Source organism: Podarcis gaigeae (assembly GCF_964106915.1).
Source record: "Podarcis gaigeae genome assembly, chromosome: Z".
Lineage (NCBI taxonomy): Eukaryota > Metazoa > Chordata > Lepidosauria > Squamata > Lacertidae > Podarcis > Podarcis gaigeae.
The window spans coordinates 36,658,656-36,678,414 of NC_139691.1; the positions used below are offsets into that span (position 1 = coordinate 36,658,656).

Consider the following 19,759-nt stretch of genomic DNA (forward strand, 5'->3'; position numbering starts at 1 on the left):
TTTCAGATAAGCGAAAATTTCAAAATATGGCAAATTTCAAAATATGAACTGAATTTAATTTCTCATTTTCCCCTAAAGGGTAGGGGCCAGAAGTAAGTGGCAGAGAATATGTTTTACAAGCACAATATTCCAGCTTGAATGATCATCTGCTGCAAGAGATGGAGAAATTTATTCTTTGCCAGAGACCCTGGAAGAAGCCAGTCGAGAGTACACTAGGCCAGGTTAGATTGACCAGGCTAGATTTAGGCTGCATTCAGACATTGTGTTTATTGCACTACTTTTGTCTAGATTTTTAACCTTCCTTCTACATTGCAGTACCTGTTGCATTATGGAACTGTGGCTTTTTGATCAATACACTACCATATCATGCTAAATTTCACTCGCACCAATGGCATGGTATGACCTCATAGGACATGTGGTTATCCCCCAACCCTTTTGGGGCATGCACACCTCTGTTCCCGTATTATTCACCAAGTAATATGCCAAAGTTTTGTTACAAGAGCAAACTCCTGCAATAGCTCAGGTTTCACACTTGGACTTTTAAAAGGAAACAATTAACATGAAAATAAGCATTAAACTTCCACTAGATTTGCAGGTGAATTTTATATTGTGTGAAAGATCACACTAAATGTGAAAATTGACAGGTAAGCAAAGTGCAGGAAGATGGCAGGAAGTGCCATCTGAATACACCCTAAGTCTGACCTGATATGACACAGTGTAAGTTATAGTCAAATAATGTGAGTTACATGCAGATTTTCTCCCCCAAGGAATTTCATTCAACTTATCAAAAGGCTTCCTCCCGTTTCCTTCTAAACTCTTCAGATGTTTTTGCCCAAACAGCAACTTCTAAATTTGCTTCAAATTTCCTTTTATGTGAAATCCAGTGCCAAACTACCGGTGTGCAGAACCGCCCTAGGATATGCCACCAGTGTCACCGGGAAAAAAATATTTTTGTCTTCCTTTGAGATTCCAATGAGCAGAAATCTCCAAATTTTGCTGCAGGTGATATTTGGTAGCAACTTGATTATCTGAGCGAGAGTAAATGTAGGCTTTTTTTTTTTAGCCTACTTAATGCCAGACTGTTTGAGGAATGGAAGCAAGATGTAAAACAGTAAAAAATACATGTCTGCAAGAGTTATGCGTGGTTGATCTGTACATTTAAAACAGGCACAACCCAAACTAATTACATTATGCTTTCCCCCCTCTATATGCTCTTGTTTTGGTTCAGTTTGCTATTCTGTCAGGAACAGAATGAACAAGAGGTGTTATTTCCTCCCTTTTTATGCAAGGATGAAAGTTCTAATTTTCATTTATGCTGAGTGACTCAAAGATGCAATTTTATGCAAACAGTCATGTCTAAAAGAAAGCTAAAAAAAACAAAAGACAATTCATCTCTCTCCCTAATGCCTCCCCCTACTCACCCACCCCAAAAGCTCAACTTTTGATGCTTTATTAAAGATCAAGTGGTTTTTGTCTCATGGCTCTTTTTGCTATGGGCTTTGGAGATTTGCTGAATATACTAAACCACATACTGTGCTTTACTTTGCAATAAGGGATACAGTAAGCAATCTAGTGTCTGCAGAGGTTGCAATTCTCTGAAGATTTTCATCTGCTGAAAAAAAATCCTGCCTCTGGAGCTACACTGATCTAAACAACTTGCCTGACATCCAACACAGAGAGTGAATAGCCTATATTAAACATTTCAGTCTTCTCCAACCTTGGGTCTCCTAATACTCTTGGACTTCAACTCCCACCATCCCCAACCAAGCTGGCTATGGGATGGTGAGAATTGTAGTACAAGAACTTTTGGGGACTTAAGAATGAAGAACACTGATTCCAGAGCAACATGATATGGCTTCAAGTCATCAAGCATCAGGGAACAGCTAAACATAGTCAAGATTTTCAGGAAGGGAGAAAAACCAGCTGGAAGTAATAGCTATTTTTCAAAAAGGGGGCTGTTCATAAAATGGTTGTCACCATGGAAAAAGATCCTCAGCAGGCTACGTCACAACCAGAAGGTCCTCGTGAATAATAGGCGCTTCCATAAAGCAGCAGACATTATTTCAGGTAATCTGATCCCAAGTAGTTTAGGGCTTCATAAATCAATAAGAAAACTTTCAACCTGGTTCAGTAGTAATTTGGCAATCAGTGAAATTCTTTCAGAAATGGTTTCAACTGCTCATGGTAAGCAAACTAACCATTTGAGACCATTTGCAGTTTCCAGGCCAACCTTAAGGGCAGCTGCACATAGAGTACATTACAGCATTTCAAGAAAAAAGTCTCTTGCTTGGGACACCAAAGAGACACTGCCAGTGTGGCTCCTCCAGGGAGCCACAGCTCTGAAGCACCGGCAGGGCACCTAGGACTCACCTGTTGTCCGCCTCCTGCTTCCGCCTCCTGCAGGCCTGCAGAGTGGTGTGGACATGCAGCCTGGCCCACAGGGTGCACAGGAAGTCCTATACCACCTCCAGGCAGGCCATGGCTGCACACAAGCCACCTGATTGGAGGCAGGAGGGAGGGAGACAGACTCTGCCAGCAGGCCTGGCTTCCCATCTCTTCTGCTGTCTCCCAAAGGGAAGAGGAGTCACATCCACCCCACCTGGGAACAGTTCATGTCAGTCCTGGGCAGCAGCACTGTTGGTGGGGAAGGGTCTTCCCAGCAGGGAGAGGGAAGCAGATGTGCCCTCCCCCCCACACACAAAATCGTGCTCAGGGGCAAACACCCTTCTCGCACACACTGTGTGCATCTGCTTTCTGAAGAAAGCTCTGTGTGCATACATTCCATGGTTGAAAAAAGTTGGGGCAATGTCACTTACTTGAGTCTTTATTTACTGAAGGGAGGAAAACACAAACAGTACCAGACAAAATATGAGCAGGCAGATTTGCTTCAGAAATCTGCTAACTGGAGCTGAGGAAATAGAATTCCTTTTGTACTTGTCACACACCACTAATTCACAATCCTATTCATTTTTCTTCTGCCCCATGAAAATATTCAGGCCATCATGGTTTCTGTGCCTTGAATTTAGCCAATTTTCTGAGTATACTAATGAGACATGCAGATTGTTGGCCAGTGTTGAAATGGAGAAATGGGCAATCAAACTTGGTAACTAATGTGTTAGGAGAAAGGTAAAGTCCCTCAAAGTCATTTTCTCTTCCTACCAGGCCTAAAACTACTAGTTTTCATCTGTGGACTTATTTATGATCAGACACATAGGGAGGCTGATAGATGCTTTGTCTGTTCCTGATGGATGAGGTGTATATAGATGGGTGTCAACAATGTTAGAGTTTTCAAAAGCTCACATTTCACACTACTGATCTGACAGATGTTGAAGGGAATATTATAAATTCTTTTGGGATTCTTTGTAAAGCCAGAGAGAGAGAGAGAGAGAGAGCTACCCATCTCAGCTGACAGGATGATGCTGAAATAGCTGAGAAAAGCCAGAGTAATGTGTGGCTCAGGACTTGTCCATCAGCAATGTCAGGAAGGCAGGATCTTGGGTCCTGCAGGTAGCTGCAGTAAGAAATGGGAACCTGGGTCTTTTAGCATTCTCCATAGTGTCTGATCATCTTCAGAAAGTTAAAATCATTTTGATAGCATTGTTTCCCTAAGAGTTTAGGGCAGGGGTTACAAACCTTTGGCCTCTCAGCCAAACCTTCCCATTTGGCCAATGAAACAGAAAACTGTAGAGTTGAAAGGGACCAACACCCTGCAATGCATCCATGGCAGATGGTCATCCACCCTGTGCTTAAAAATCTCCAAGGAGGGAGAGTCCATCACCTTCAAGGGAGTCTGTTCCACTGTCAAACAGCTCATATCTTCAGAACTTTCTTCCTGATGAATCTCTTTTCTTGTAACTTGAATCCATTGACTGTTTTCAGTAAACCACACTTGCTTCTGACATCAGATATGACACCAGATGTAGAGCAGGTATTGACATGGCTCCTAAAGAACAATTGGAAGCTGATGGTCAGAAACAGTACACTGAGTTCCAGTATCACCATGCTTTTTTGCATTGAAGCTGGGGCTAAACCTGAGATTTTCCTCACTATTTTCGCAGCAGTTTCACTGCAAACTGCTTAATATGATGAAGCAGCAAAGATCCTTGTGCTGTGGTTCCCATGCAGCTGCCAGACACTTGGGAAGCTCTGAACAGCTGACTTTGACAGTAGGGTGGGACAACCCACCAATCAATAATCTGACATCACAGTGATGTCAGTTGCTTGTCAAGTGGGTTGCCCAACTTACTTGTTAAAGCTGCCACTCTTAAGAACATAAGAAGAGCCTGCTGGATGAGGCCAGCATCCTGTTCTCACGGTGGCCAACCAGGTACCTAAGCACAAACAGGACCTGAGCACAACATCACTCACTCCACCTGTGGTTTCCAGCATCTGGTATTCAGAAGCATGCTGTTGATTCAGAAGTAAGCACCACTGTGTACAATGTCCAAGTAAGTGGTCATAGGATGGTGACCTTTCTTTTCTTTCTTTTTTATCCATTTGTTAAATGTTCTTTACTCCACAAAAACCAAAAGCAGCATACTACACATTTTTTAAATAAAAGAAATGGAAACCTGAGTTCTTAAGACATTCTATGGCCAACAGCAGTTTCTATACTTAATAGTTACATCATGGAATACACACAGCTCTGTACAAAAGCGAATTGAAAAGGCTTATTTTTCAGACCTATAGGATTAAGACTTTGTTGTGGTAAAGAGGTAGCAGGCTTGACAATGTTAACAGCAAAAAGCAACTCAATAGTACCAGAATAAAAACGTTAATCTTCTGTGAAGCAAAGCAGATGGACTGAAAAAAAGTTATGACTCAATAAAGACCAAATGGGTGAAGGAAATGACAACTCAAACACAAAATGTGTGACAACTGAATATGTAGCAGGAGTGACACAAGGTTACTGTTTTCACACATTTGGGCCAATAATATGAAGCTATGTTTGTGTGTGCATACTTAAGGATGCTGTGTGATTTTGCATGGATTACATTTTAAGCAAACTAATCAAAGTTTCCTTTCCTGGGCTATGATGCAGATCAGAACACAGTTATATTTTATGTGGTTCCCCCCCCCCCCCGCTTCTCCAAATTTTGTAATGCAGTTCTTGGCTCAAAAGGTATCCAAGTACACTAAAAATGTACCCAAATGCATATGTTTTAAAGGGTAAAATGTGTGCAATAATATGTATTTTGTCTTTATTTGTGTGGAATGTTCAAAAATAATGCAAATTTTCATTTTAATGTCAATTAGTGTAGAAACAACACATAACGAGACTTATTAAATAACAGGTGTGAAACTGACATACACCAAAAGTAGATGGAGTTTTCTATCCAAAGCACATATCTACACACCAGCAGCAAATAATGCTTGGGTTGCAGGAACAGGAACATAATATTGTGGGGTGGTGGTGGTGAAGCACTGTGCAGGCCAAATCTGATTTAAAGACAAAGAACTCTAAGGACTCAGTTACATTAGTAAAAAAGCAATGTTTTGAATGTGTTATAAACATGCAACATCAGACGGTGCAGTAGAGGAGAAAAATTTTCTATGCAATTTTACATAGCATTTTCTTCTTTTGTTATAATGATTTAATTTCTGACTTATTTATAGCATTTTTCTCCTGTGTGGTATAGCATTTTTCTCCTGTGTGTAGATTCACCCTAAGAATGGAGACTTGTAGGGAACATAGTCTTCCCTAAACCTAGGCATAAGACTTAACACGCACACAGGTGACCTGCTTACAGTCTTCTGCATGAGCAGAATATGTCTTTGTAAATATACATATTTATATTATTATCATTGGGTGATATTCAACTATGTTTTACTCAGAGTATTGAAATTAATGGACTTCAGTCATTTCTAAATTTGCCTATCATCTATCATCTATCTATCTATCATCTATATCTATCTATCTATCATCTATATCTATCTATCTATCTATCTATATCTATCTATCTATCTATCTATCTAATCTATCTATCTATCTATCTATCTATCTATCTATCTATCTATCTCTATCTATCATCTATCATCTATCTAAAATATTCAGATTCCTCTCCTATTAGGGCCAGATTGAGACCTAGGCTGGATCTATACTGACATGTCTGATGTTATAAGTACAATATTAGATATGTCATTCTAAAACATCACAGGCCATACTTGTTAATTAAAGTGGTTTTTTACCTTTGTCCCCCCCCCCCCACCACCACCGGTGAAAACATTGTTTCCCTACTGCTGGTTGCTCTACAGCACCCCATGGTGTCACATTTTAATAACACATTATGAACGTTAAAAGTAGGACGTCATTTTCCATTTTAATGCAAATCTGCCTAATTCACACTTTGCAAACTAGTATGTGAACCAAACTGCAGTTTTCCTTTAAAATTTGCACTTCTCTGAATTTTGTGATGCAGTTACACAATCATAAACGCACACTTGAGAAATGGGGAAAGTGTATTCTAACCAATATATATTTGAATATAATTCACAACCATGCATTGTATTAGGAGAATTTGTTTGCAAAAATGTGTCTATTAGGCAAAAACTGCATGCCTATGCCTATGTATATACAGTCATACCTCAGGTTACAGACACTTCTGGTTGTGTTTTTTTTTGGGTTGTGGACTGTCAAAACCTGTAAGTACCTGGTTACTTCCAGATTTTGGCGGTCGCACATGCGCAGAAGCGCTAAATCATGCTTTGCACATGCAGAGAATCATCGAATCGCAACCTGCATGTGTGCAGACGTATCACTGCGAGTTGCGGACACTATGGGTTGCGAACGTGCATCCCACACGGATCACGTTCGCAACCCGAGTGTCCACTGTATAGTTTATAAATCAAATGTGAAACACCCCCCCCCCCATATACACACCTCAAACCCAATCCAAAATAATTATATCTTGAATCCAATTCAGAAATTTGAATCTTTGGTCCTAGCACTAAGAAGACATAAATCTCTCCCCCCCCCCCCATTGGTACATAACATTTGGACATATGGTATACCCACAAGGCTAGCTCTGCAAATTTTTATGCAAATATATCTCAGGGATTTATGCAAGCCACCTCAAAGTTTGCTTCCCTCCAAAAATATAAACTATATTTTTTGAAAATGAGAAATGAGAAGGGTAGAAGCAATTGCGTTCAATTGGAGAAAGATAGTGTATAAATGGAATAAAAAAAACTGTGTGCATAAGAGAGAATGGACTGCAATAAACTGAGATCTTCCAAACAGATTTAGAATTTTCCATTCAGGATCTGAAGTAGCAAGCACAGGTTTAATATTGAATTATATTTCATCTGTAGATGATGGTACAGAAGAGAATAGTCCCTTTCCATCATGTGATCCTGCTGTCTTTCTTTTGCTGTGCTCTTGCTGTGCTCAAGACAAGGGAACATTCTGGGGTTATTGGTTTTTTTGTTTGTTTGTTTTAAATTGTTTGAAAATGTAACAAAAGTTTTGCTTTGGGACTGAAAGAGAATGCAAAATCTGAAGAAGATAAAATGAAATACCTCTGAGCTGATGAAGAATAAATCTCCCTGCATTTCTGAGGTTACCTTTCTCGTGAATTTGCAATGTGTTTAGCTAGATTTATGATGAATACATGTTGATGCAAAAATAGATTAGATTAGATTGGAGAGAAGATGTGACAAACAGTGTAATATATTCTTTTTGGCTCTCCTTTGTGGCTCCCAGCCTATGCCAGGGCAAGCTCCAAAAGACACACTATATCACTTCTTTCCTTGCCAAAAAGTGAGATAAGATAACCACCATCCCTCTCTTGCACAAGAACAATTTTAAAGTAGCCTTTCTTTACATTTGTTAAAAATACCGTACAACGGATTCAATACGTGGCTCGTGCTGATGAGATGTAAATTAGATGCAAGAAATTTGCATGTGTTCAGGAAGTTATCTTGACTACATTCCAACTTTCTTAGTATTGCTGCTGAAACAGAAGCTGGCAAGATACTGACTCCTGAGTTGTTGCAAATATCATAACTAGGGATGGAGGCGCAATTGTTTTTTCAGTTTTTTGTACACCACTTAGAAATCTTTTTAATATATTAAGTGGTATAGAAATGAAATAATCAAATCAATTCACCCTCTGGAGATGACCATCCAAGCAGGACTGAAACCACAGCAAAGCGGTGCCACCCACCCTTAACTTGTACAACCACCCCAGAGGGATACTATGGTTGATGGTATTGAAAACCACTGAGACGTCAAGGGGAATTAACAAGGACACATTTACCCTGTCTCTCTCCAGACAGAGGTCATCATGCAAGGCAACCAAAGTAGTTTTGGTTCCAAAACCTAGCCTAAACCCTGATTGAAATGTATTTAGAAAATCGGTTTTCTTCAAGAGTGCATGGATCTGGTCCACAGCCACCTACTCAAGAATCTTGCCCAATAAGGAGAGATTAGCAACTGGCTGATAATTACTTAGATTTTCTGAATCCAGGGAGGATTTCTTGATGCAGTGGCGTAGCATGGGGGTGCAGGGGGGGCCGGCCGCACCGGCCGCAACATCTGGGGGGGCGCGCTCGCCGCCTCCGGAGTCGCCAAAGAGCCTCGGGCGCAGGCTGTAGCAGAGCCCCATGTCTCGCGGAACCGACGAGCTGTGCGTGCGTCCGAGCTGAAGGCGTCTGGCAGGCAGCGGCACTCAGCGCTCGCCGCGGTCCCCGCGCGTCAGGGCTGCGGAGGGCGTGCCAGGCAGCCCCTCCTCACAGCCCTGCCGCCGCCGCTGCTGCTGCAGCGGCTGGGCCATGTTGCATTTTCCTTGCCTCTCTGTCCTCCTCCGGGCGAGCGGCGTCGTTTGGGCGGCAGCGCCAGCGGCAACTCGCCTCAGATCACCTGACACGGACCCACCGCCACCGCCGTGGCTACCTTACCGTAAATACCCCAGCCCAGGCAGCAGCAAGAAGAACCTGGCAGCGGTGGCAGGTTAGGGGTTAGGGGGCGCAAATTACTTGCCTTGCCCCGGGTGCTGACAACCCACGCTACGTCGCTGTCTTGAGGAGTGGTTTTACCACTGCCTCCTTCAAGCATGGAGGGGCCAGCCACCCTCTCTTGCAAGGAGGCATTAATCACGCACACACACCCAGCTCTGTCAGTTGTCCCATCCCTGCTGGTTTCGATCACCCAAGTGGCACAGGAGCCCAGAGTGCAAGCAGTTGCCCTGATCAATCCAAGCACCTTGTTTGCATCCTCAAGCTTTACTAACTGGAACTCATCCAACATAACAGGACTAAACAGTGCTCTGGACACCTCTTGAGATTCATCTGCTGTAACAGTGGCGTTAATGTCCTGGTGGATGCAAGTGATTTTATCCTTAAAATGCTTTGCAGACAAGTTACAGTGAGCTACCATCATTTCTGACACCTCCTTCAAGCCAGTCTTTAAAAGGCCCCATACTACCAGGGAGAGCTATGCTGGATGGATGGCACAATGAGAATGCAATGGAAGCAGCAAAGTATGCCTTCTTTGCTGCCTACACTGCCACTAGGTAGACATGATGATGAGCCTCCCAAGTGTTTGATTTCATTAAAATGGAGTTTTCTTCCACTTGTGTTTCTGCCGTCTCCCAGGTTGTTTCCTGGGCAAAGCTAGCAGAAGAGAGGGGTTAGCTGTAAGTGGTGAGAGGACTGAAGTCTCTCCTCTCACCCCCCCTCTCTTTCTCTCCTGTTTGCCTCCTTGCCACAAACATCAGTCACTTTGTTCCTTGGACCCACTGAACGCCAGTGAATATTAAGGAAGATTTATTACAAAATCAGAAATTGCTGTGTAAATGTGGAGAACTGAATTTAATATTGGGGAAGTGAGAAACTGGGAGAAATTTTAAAAAAATAGATTCATCCATCCCTAATATTAATGTGTGAATCCCCCCTCCATTTTTTTTTTCTGCTAAAAGCTGCATATATACACCTTGAGATCTCATACTCCTCTGAGATGTTGCTGTGTAAGAATTGTATAATCTCATTGTATCATTGTCCTCTGGGGTTAACACTTCTCAGGTAGGGAGAAATTGTTCTTGTCTGCTTTTGCCATTATAAAAAGCCGTGCTTAGCTGCCCTGAGGCTTTACAGAAATCTATTGGAATAAAATTGCATTTGTGTTTTGTATCAGTTTAGAATGTCTTTTGGTTGCAGTGAAACCATCATAAGAGTTACGCAGGACAATTGAGACTAAGAATCTGTTTTTTCACATTATTAGATGTATATGGCCTTTATTTATAATTCCCCCCCTTCTTCTTCTTCTTCTTCTTCTTCTTCTTCTTCTTCTTCTTCTTCTTCTTGACATACCAACATATAGCTAAAATTTACCAAAAACCAAGGAGGAAGACCTGTAGCCCTCCATATATTATTAGACCCCAATTCTTATCAAACCCAACCAGCATGGCAAATAGTCAAGGATGATGGGAGGTGTAGTCCAACAACATGGCCAACTTTCCTTATTCCTGCCACATACCATGGTCATCAGGTCTCATTTTACAGGAAAAGGCTTCACCATTTTGGTTAAAGGTACCTCAGTCCCTGCTGCAACTTTGATAACTATGTTGAGGCAGAAAGGCAGAATATATAAAAATAGTTTATCTTTCTAGGGTAAATGGTGGATTCAGAACCCCAGGATTATGTACTGGAGCAACAGGGAAGAACCCAACTCTGTTCACTGCATTGTTGCCAAAATATCCCCCTCCCCAGCAAATCAGCATAGGAAGTTGTGTTTTCCTTCCATAACTCAACAAGTGAATCATGATGTAAGAGGTTTTTTTTTTTCAGAGGGATGGTGGGATACAATGGTCCTGGAGGTTACTAGAAGCACCATGACAAATTGGTTGCCGTGGCCACAGAGGGAAAAAGAAAGAAAGAAAAGTCTCTGCTAAGTTGATTCCTAATAAATGCAAGTCTCCACCCTCTGGGTGTTTAGAGAATATAGGCACCCATCCCTAAAAAGTGCAGGAGTGGCCTGGGCTGCATTAGTAAGCACTAAATCCAAGGAACCAGTGGCAGATGAATTAAAATGAGGTATAGCTGGGAGTTATCAACAAATACTTCCAAACCATATGGCTCAGCATCTTCCTATACATGATCTTAGGGTTGGAGCTCTGAAACACCTGGTAGAAAGTTACATGGAGAAAGCCCATCACTACCCTTTGTAGCTTCCCAAAAACCCAATGCCTGTATCCATTTGAGAACAGACTTTATCCCAGTATGTATCTCTGCTGAAACTATTTTTAGCCATTTTATATGTAGGACTGTTTTTTTAAAAAAATGTTTTTAATCACTTTATATTTTAAAAATTGCTTCCACGCCTTTCTTATTTTTTGGTTATAACAGTCTTATTCATTTTATACTCATACATTTAATGGTTGTAGCTTCTTTGTTTGGAACTTATGGTAAAGGGCAAGTCAGAAATCCAATAAAATAAAAATAAACATGATTGCATCAGAAACCCTTTACCGAAAGTCGTTTTTAAAAATCTAGTAATTTTGTCAAAGGTGGACAGAAAGGAGGAAAGTCCCTCCTATGGAGGTGTCAGTTAGATAGTTACATATTAAATGGAAAGGGGGCAGGGAGCGAGACAACTCCAGAGGTTCCCTTTCTCCACTGTCAAGTGGCAATATGCTTCTGAATATAATTTACTGAGAATCACAAGTGAAGAGATTACCATTGTGCTTAGCCCTGCTTGTGGGTTTTCCACAAGCAGATGGTTAACCACTGTAGCAACAGGATGCTGGACTAGATGACATTTGGCCTGATGCAACAGTGCTCTTTTTATGTCAAATGACCACATATTTTCTAATTAGGTATGTATGTGCGGGTTTCTTCTAAATATCAGAGCAAATTAGCCTGGCATCTTCCTGAAGAAGAGAGCTTAATATGACTTGTGATGTCTTTTGTTGCATTTCTGAATAGAGTACTCAAAATATTCAATTGGAGTACAATTTGCAGTATTTGAGATGTCTTGAATAATTCACACACATTCATTTATTCTTGATTAGTGGATCAGGCTTGGCAAAAAAGGTAGTATTTATATTATTTTATGACATGTAGTATTAATAATGCATTCCTTTGCTCTCAAGCTGCTTTTTATTTTATTGTATATATTTTAAAAGAAAGAACAAAAATATGCAAAGAGATGAGACTCCTGAATAGAGATTAAGGAAACATGGAGATACTTTAAGTTGTCAATTGAAAATGTGGTTCATTGTATTAGTTATCCCTTATGGGAGCAGAGGAAAATGCAAGGGCTGGTAACATGGCAGGAAGGGGGAGGAAGTATGGTGCAGAGGGGGGAAAGTATAAATAAATAACCTAGTTTGCAATAATGAAAGCAACAGATTTTACTGGTTTAACATGAATTCCCACAGTTTTGTTGCAAACACCAATCCGCAGGAGGGGGGGAAAGGGATGCAGCATAATGCAGGGAAGAATTGTCAATTGAGACAATCTGTTTTGCATGCAGAAGGTTCAAGGTTCAATCCTCGACTTCTCCAGGTAGGGCTGAAAAAGACTCCTGTTGGAAACCCTATTACGTTTTGCTTCTGGCTGAACAAATTTATTTGGAGTGGTCCAGATTACACCCCTTGTGTTGCAAGATTGCATGAGGTGCCTAGCAGTGCAGGACTAGCTATATGGACTTGTTGGAACAGCATGTGTGGCAAACATGGCCTTAACCACACACTTGACTGGTGCATATTAATGTATACAAGTAGAACCCATCTAAACACAGGGAAATCATTGACATGCTATCCAGAAGCACATAGTGATGTGTATGTGGCCACCATGTTTGTTGACTTGTGAGGGGGGGGGGGAGAAAGTAAGGCTAGCCTACATGGTCTCACAAACCCTGTCATATATGTTTTCTACAACTTGAGGTGGGGAGTGTCATCTGAATGCTCCTTACGTCTTGTCATTTGCAGAGCATTCGAAGATCACTCCTTGATAGTACATGGGCCATTGGGCTATCAATCTTAGTATTGTATGTCTAGATCTCATTCTGCCTTTGTTTGCCTTTTTTTTTTTAAAAAAAAAAGCACTTTCACCAACCTTGTGTGATTTTCTCCTACTAAACACATTTTTGTATGCAGTTTTGACGAATGCACATGTCCTCACATTCAGAAGAAAGATTAAACACAACATGTTATGTGGCAAAAAAGAAGTTAGATTTGTTTTTTAAATAAATAACAAATGAGAGGATCTATCAATTAGCTGAATAACTAAGCATGGGCAGACTGAGTTCAATGGTTACATAAGAGGAAAGTCTCTCTTACCACCACCAGGCATGTAAGGAAGAAAGCTATTTGCTCTCCTGCCAAGAATTTTTTTGCTATATGAGCATTGGATAATCAAAGTCCAACCTGTGCACCCTGACTCTGCTGCTCAGTATTTACCAGGATGCACAGACTAGGCCCAAATGGAACCCCCAAGTACCCCAAAGCCTCTATTGCTCTCCCCCATAATGCCTCAGCATGGCATTACGTGGCCTGCACTGATAGCCAAACAGCTGAACAATGGCAAATGAGGAAAGGCTGTTCTACAGTGTGAAGTACAAGAAAATGGGGAGTCCCAACAGCCAGTCTGAGACTCACCCAAAATTCCTACTTGGTCCCACACTAAACAACTAGCCCAAGCCCATACTGTAGAAGGAGGGAGGATACTACAAAGAGCAAAGGAGGGAGAAGCAGCAGAGCAGCCTTAAAGGGGCTGGTCAACCCTTGTCCACACTGATTGGCAATGGTTCTGCAGGATGGAGAGAAGCCACCGTCAACAGGTGCAGAAATAAAAGTCTGAATTCGGACAATATGATTCAACTTCAAATGCACACAGGGTATATTCCTGAGATCAAATTAATGCTGGAAAAAATGGATTCTTGGCAAGATAAAGCCCTGAGTTAGAAACCCGCCCCCCATTCTCTCAACACATAGAAATCCTCTTTGTGGAATGCTGCAGAAAAAAGCCATTTTACTATAATTCCAGATAAATCAAATGCATGCAGCAGAGTGGTATATCATCATCATAAAACATGATCCATCTGATCAAATAAAGATGTTCTTTAGCCTTGCTTAAAATATGTATGAATCAGACTGTGTAACAGCATATGAGCCTCTAATACAACCCACTGGATTATATCACTGAATTAAAAGACTTCCTTGAAATCCCAGGGACTTATTTTCTCTGCCAATTCTTTAAGTGTATTTTTCATGAAGCAGTAAGCTTGGTGTTTCTAATCTTATGAAATGCCAACTACAGTACTGTCTAATGTACACTACTAGGCTGCCAAAAAACCTACCCAATATCTTATATTTATAGAACCACATCTCAGCATGGAGGGCAAATGTTAACTATGGGGCCACTTCAGTAATTGTAATCTCAAGTTTGAAACTCAAACAACTTCTATCAACTTTTCTTGCTAGTCCTAGGCACTGGTTCCTAGAACTAGAGTAAGTCTTCTTCAGCCTGGTGCTCTCCGCATTAGCTGGTACTGATACGAGTTATATTACAGAACAACTGAAGGTGCCCAGGTTTTGAGAAACAGCTTGTGATTGGATAGCCCTCAAATGTAAGTCCTTGGCCTTAATACGAAGTCCTCTAAACATCAGCCCAATCCCAGTTAGCATGCATAAGTACAAATCACCCACACAGAGCAAATTAGCAATTACAATGATGACTGAGAAATGTCACTGATATACCCTACTGGTGGGGTGGACAGTTCTGGGGAGGAGATCATAGTTCAATGGTAGTGAACATATTTTGTATGCAGAAGGACTCAGATTAAATCCCTTGCTGCCTTGCATCTCCAGTCAAAAGCGATTAGCTAGTAAGTGATGTCCAAAACCTCTGCCTGAGTCCCTAGTAGGCTTGTCATAGTGGGCAATACTGACTTAGCTGGACTTGGTGTAAAATAATATCATATATCCCATCCAATGTTCCAGTTAAATTAATTCTTTTAAATGTCACAGACATTTGTGAAATTACAATTTAGCACATCAAGATACTCCATGCAGCCCTCCTTCCTATATTTCTAGTGTGATGTTGTTGCTTATTTCCCAAGATTTGATCCCCCCACCTTCAAGGCAATGTTTGGAAGAAGGCCTCGTGTTAGGTGGGGATATAACCTACATTTACTTTATGAGTCATCCCATTCCTCACATCACGTTTATGGAGTATATGTGCACCTGAGCCTGGGAAAGTGCTGTAGCTCTGTGACAGAGCACCTGCTTTGCATTCAGAAGGTCCCAGGTTCAATCCCCAATATCTCCAAGTAGGATTGAGAATGTCCCCTGTCTGAGCCACTGGAGAGCTGCTGCCCATCAGTGCAGACAACATTATGCTTCAGGGAGCAGTGGTCTGACTCTGTATAAGGCAGCTATGTGTTATCTGAATGGAAGCCTTCCCCAATCACTGATGCCGAGTTACTGTCAGAAGTGTCTCACCTGGTCAGATGGAGTCACTATATTGGCTTCTTGGCACATGGGTCCTGGTGAAGGAGTGAGGGGATAGAAAGTTCATCCACACAAGCAGGAGCACTGGATTGCTTCTGCAAGTGAGTTTGCAGAGCATTAACTCTCCTGCCACCTCCCCCCTCCAATAAGCGTCACTTTCTAGGAAACTAGTACTATGCCCTACTTGCTGAGTTGCTTTTGGTTACTATTATTTCAACCAGTTGTGTTTTTTTCATAGATTTCAGCACAATGGCAATCCATAATATATGGATTCCATTTGCCATTGTGATATTTTTTTCGGAATATAATGAAGAAACATATACCAAACAGCACGTCTGTTTACTAAGAAGATTGCTGTTTCACAACTGATAAAGGTTTGGTTTGAATGCTGAAGTGTTTCCTGGCTCCAAATCTAGTGTTCTTTCTTAGAAGTTCTGCTTCAGCTGGTCTTAAATTGATGGATGAGCCAATAACTCAGCCTGAACATGGGCTGAACTTGAATACTTCTTACTTATTCGGGTTTTTCCACTTTCTCAGGTGCCTATGAAGACTGTGATCCTGGCTCACAGTGACGTGGTATGATGTGACCAAAAGCAGAATCCATCTGAGTAGCAGTTGCAAGGCAAAAAAACACACCAAAAAAACAGGAGAGAATATTGCCTTCACTGTCCCGCATTTGGGCTTTTCATAAAAGTGTTGAGGTTTTTGCTTACAGTCAAGCAACACACACACACACACAATCATCCGTTTGAGCACTGTGGAGGCAAAATGTTGGATTAGACTGGTCATTTATCTCACGTTCATGTCTGATTTTTATCATTTAAAGAGCAACCACAAGGCTGGGGCCATCAGAATTGGGACCACAATGTGTGCGTGCATTGGCAGGGGTGGAGGATAGGAAGGATTCAATCTTTACCTCCACACCACAGTCTGAATGCAGATTGAATCTATTAACCCCAGTTAGAACTCTCCTATAGTGAAGTCACTATGCCAGTATACTGGATCAAAGAATCGGACTGCACATTTTAAATATTTATTGCATTACCTTGTTAAACCTTTTCACTGTCATATAACCTCATTTCACTCACTTTGTCTACCCAGTCAAGATTCATCTTTCAACTTCATATTTTGATTCTCTTATCTTTTCAGATCTCTCGCTCTCTTTTTAACAGCTACACAGAAGACTTACTTTTTAATAATAATAAAAGGATGGAGCATTTGTATCCATCTTCTTGAATACATTGTGCTACATTGTGAGTTTTAACTGATTTTTAGATGAATCATGGAAAGCACTAGAGAGGGTTTTCAAAGGTGTGTTCTTAATAGTTAAGTGGGTCCCCACCCACTTCTTGCATGTGGAAGTTAGATCAAACACATTCTATTTCAACTGAATGACTTGCAGGGCTGCTGCCTGTTGAGGATATTGTTTTCTAAAGTATGGCAGGTTAAGGCCTTTTTTCCCCTTTAAAAAAAAGGGTTCTGAAATTATTTTACAGAACTTTATAGCATTTGTATTGAAAGAGAAAGAAAAGGAAATAGTATTCTTTCCCTATGTGATTTCTCCTTGACTATATATACCTGGTTTTGTGACTAATTCTCCACCTGCACTATACCTTTACAACGGTATCATACGTCATTTAATAGGTATGGGTTTTCCAAGAATATCCTGGTTACTTTGTTAAGGGTGCTGAAAGATGTTAGGAGACAACTATTCCCCTCACAGAGCCACAGTTTCCAGAGTGGTTTAACAATCAACCCCTCTTCCCAAATCTAGAACATTTGGACAATCTAGTTCTAGTAGATCTGGTTGGACACTGCGAGAACAGGATACAGGAGTAGAGAGACCTTTGATCTGATATAGCAAGGCTCTTCTTATGGTCTTGGGTCCCATGCTGTGGGTGTCCAGTGTCGGCACACACTGCATTGCACCATGACATTGCACCATGGGGGAGGGGCAAGCTGGGGCAGGGCGCACTGCCAGAACTGTGTCCCTCCCAGCGCTCTCCACTTTGAGGGCTGCTGAGCAGGACAAAATGCTCAGCCGGTCTAGGAGGCTGCTAGAGGGTGTCTGCAAGTGATGTGGCGCAGCAGCTCTGGCTCCCTGCAGTCACTTGCAGATGCCCTCCTGAATCTTGCTGGAGGGTGTCTGAGGGGAAGGCAGTGGGTGGAGACCAGCCCCATGTTTCCTTCTTGGGCAGAGCATGGTGCCTCCAGGCGCCTGAGCCACTGTATGACGTGTGGCTCAGATGTGTTGCGGGTTTCATGGGGCCAGCACAGGGTAGTTGCGTACCTCCTGGCCACCCTCAGGGAGTCGGGATAGGGGACAAAGCAGCTCAGCACACTGGAAGCCAAGCCTAAGGACACACTGATTTTGGGAGCAGTGCACTGGGCTCTGGGGCACCTGAACCTAGGTGTTCCCTTGGGCTCTGGTGCACCACCCCAAAGTAAGTGCCGCCCAAGTCACCACTTACGCCCAAGGCATGGGGACCCACGCCTAGCTACACTACTGCAGCAAATGAGCAAGCAAACCTGTCACAGTGGAAAGCCCTGTGGGTGAGGAGGGGCAGGAGTGGATGGGTTGGTGTGCCACTCTTCTCACTCTGCCGCCTGAGACAAGTGGCTCACCTTGTCCAATGCAGACCCTTCCCTCCATGTAGATGGTTTGTAGAATCAGCCGGTCAATAATTAGAACACTGTTTTTGCTAAGCATGTTTCAACAAATAGATACACTACGCTAGGGTTACCAGATGTCCCCATTTCCCAGGGACAGTCCCTGGATTTGTGAATAAGTGCCCGGACAAATTCCATCCCCGGAATGTCCCCGGATTTCATCTAATGTCCCTGGGAAATACAGCAGCGGCAGTCTCAGCACCCCAAAGCAGTTGGCTCTGGCTGGCTGCTTGGAAGTCCCCATATGATGGTGATGCAGGGGCTCTAAGATGCAGCTTCTGGGCTGCCTCCACCTTCCCTGACCCCAGCAACTAAGCAGTGTAGGGAGGCTTCATGCTGCCTATGAGAGCAGCCTCCCAACTCCTACTTGTGTAAAATCAGGATTGGAGCGGGGATCTCTCAGCTGTGAAGGAAGGCTTCACACTGCCTATCAGAGCTTGTGTGCAAACAGGAGTAGGAATGGGATTGGGGCTGCTCCAATGGGAAGGGAGGCATCACGCTGCCCAAGCCTCGCTGCCACTGCCGCTCTCCGCCTTCCATGCCAGACCTACCGTGCACCACTTCCCCACCACCACCGAAGAACCAACAACTCAGGGGCTGCCCAGGCTCATGGAGAAAGGAGATAGAAATCTTGGAAGAAGGGAAAACATGGCGGTTGAGGTCAAGGTGGCGGCTGCTCCTCTGCCACCACCATCACAGCAGCATCGACATCCTGAATGCTAATTAATTAATTAATTAATTAATTAATTAATTAAAGCGTCCCCAGATTCGTTGAAAAAAATTGTTAACTTTACTCTTCCTCGCAGTGTTTCGTTCAGAATTGGGGGCCCCTTTCAAGCAGTGTAGCATTGAGATTCAGTGATATTGCACCTCTGCACACACATTCTAAATTCCTGATTTTGGGCATTGTAACAAAGAACTCCAAGTCCTATGAACACATCAGTCCTGTGTGGCCCAAGCACTGTGGGAGCAAACCAGGAAAAAAGAAGAAGACAGCTTTAGCAACTTATTTCTTGAACGATTCCATTTCATACTTTTGAAGCCTTTTAAATATTGATTTGAACTGTTTTATCCAGCAGGCAGATAAGTACACAACACATGGTGAACCTCCCCACCCCCACCCCCTCTCCCAAAAAAAGACTCTTTTTTTTTTTTTTGCTTTTGTGGCTCTAATTTTATTAATAAGCATCTTAATTAACAAGACAACATGCTGTACATAACCTGAAAGAGAACTACAGTGGGTTTAACTGGACTTCCAATGCTATTGAACTTAACAGCGTACAATGCCCAACAGCACGATTCTAAAGCGTGGATTAGGGCAGTTTCAGTACAAATACACAGACTTTATCACTTTCAAATCCTGTAGTATGCCACAGAGTGAAAAAATCTCCCTGAAGTACAAACTCAAATACATGTATTTACAAAAGCTTTTTTCAGATATCATCCATAACTAGGGTTAACATGACATACACATATTTTTGTTTCCTAGGATTTACCAAATACAATCCTTGCCTGCAAGCCTGTTTACTTATGATCACAAAACCCAACTCTTTACTTTTACAAAAAGATAAAGCCCAGACCTGAAACAAGTAGGATTTGTACAAGAGGATGACTGTTATGAACCTTGCTCCAATTTC

At 42.2% G+C, this 19,759-nt stretch overlaps 1 protein-coding gene across 1 annotated transcript in view; it reads right to left on the reverse strand.

Annotated features, from left to right (window-relative positions):
- Positions 1–8,993: 8,993 nt before the first annotated feature.
- The window catches only part of PCDH11X (protocadherin 11 X-linked), a 758,870-nt gene continuing 748,104 nt past the window's right edge, over positions 8,994–19,759 (reverse strand). The window contains exon 9 of the transcript XR_014560298.1: positions 8,994–9,018. The gene's annotated coding sequence lies outside the window, so the exon portion shown is untranslated. The remainder of the gene's footprint in view (positions 9,019–19,759) is intronic.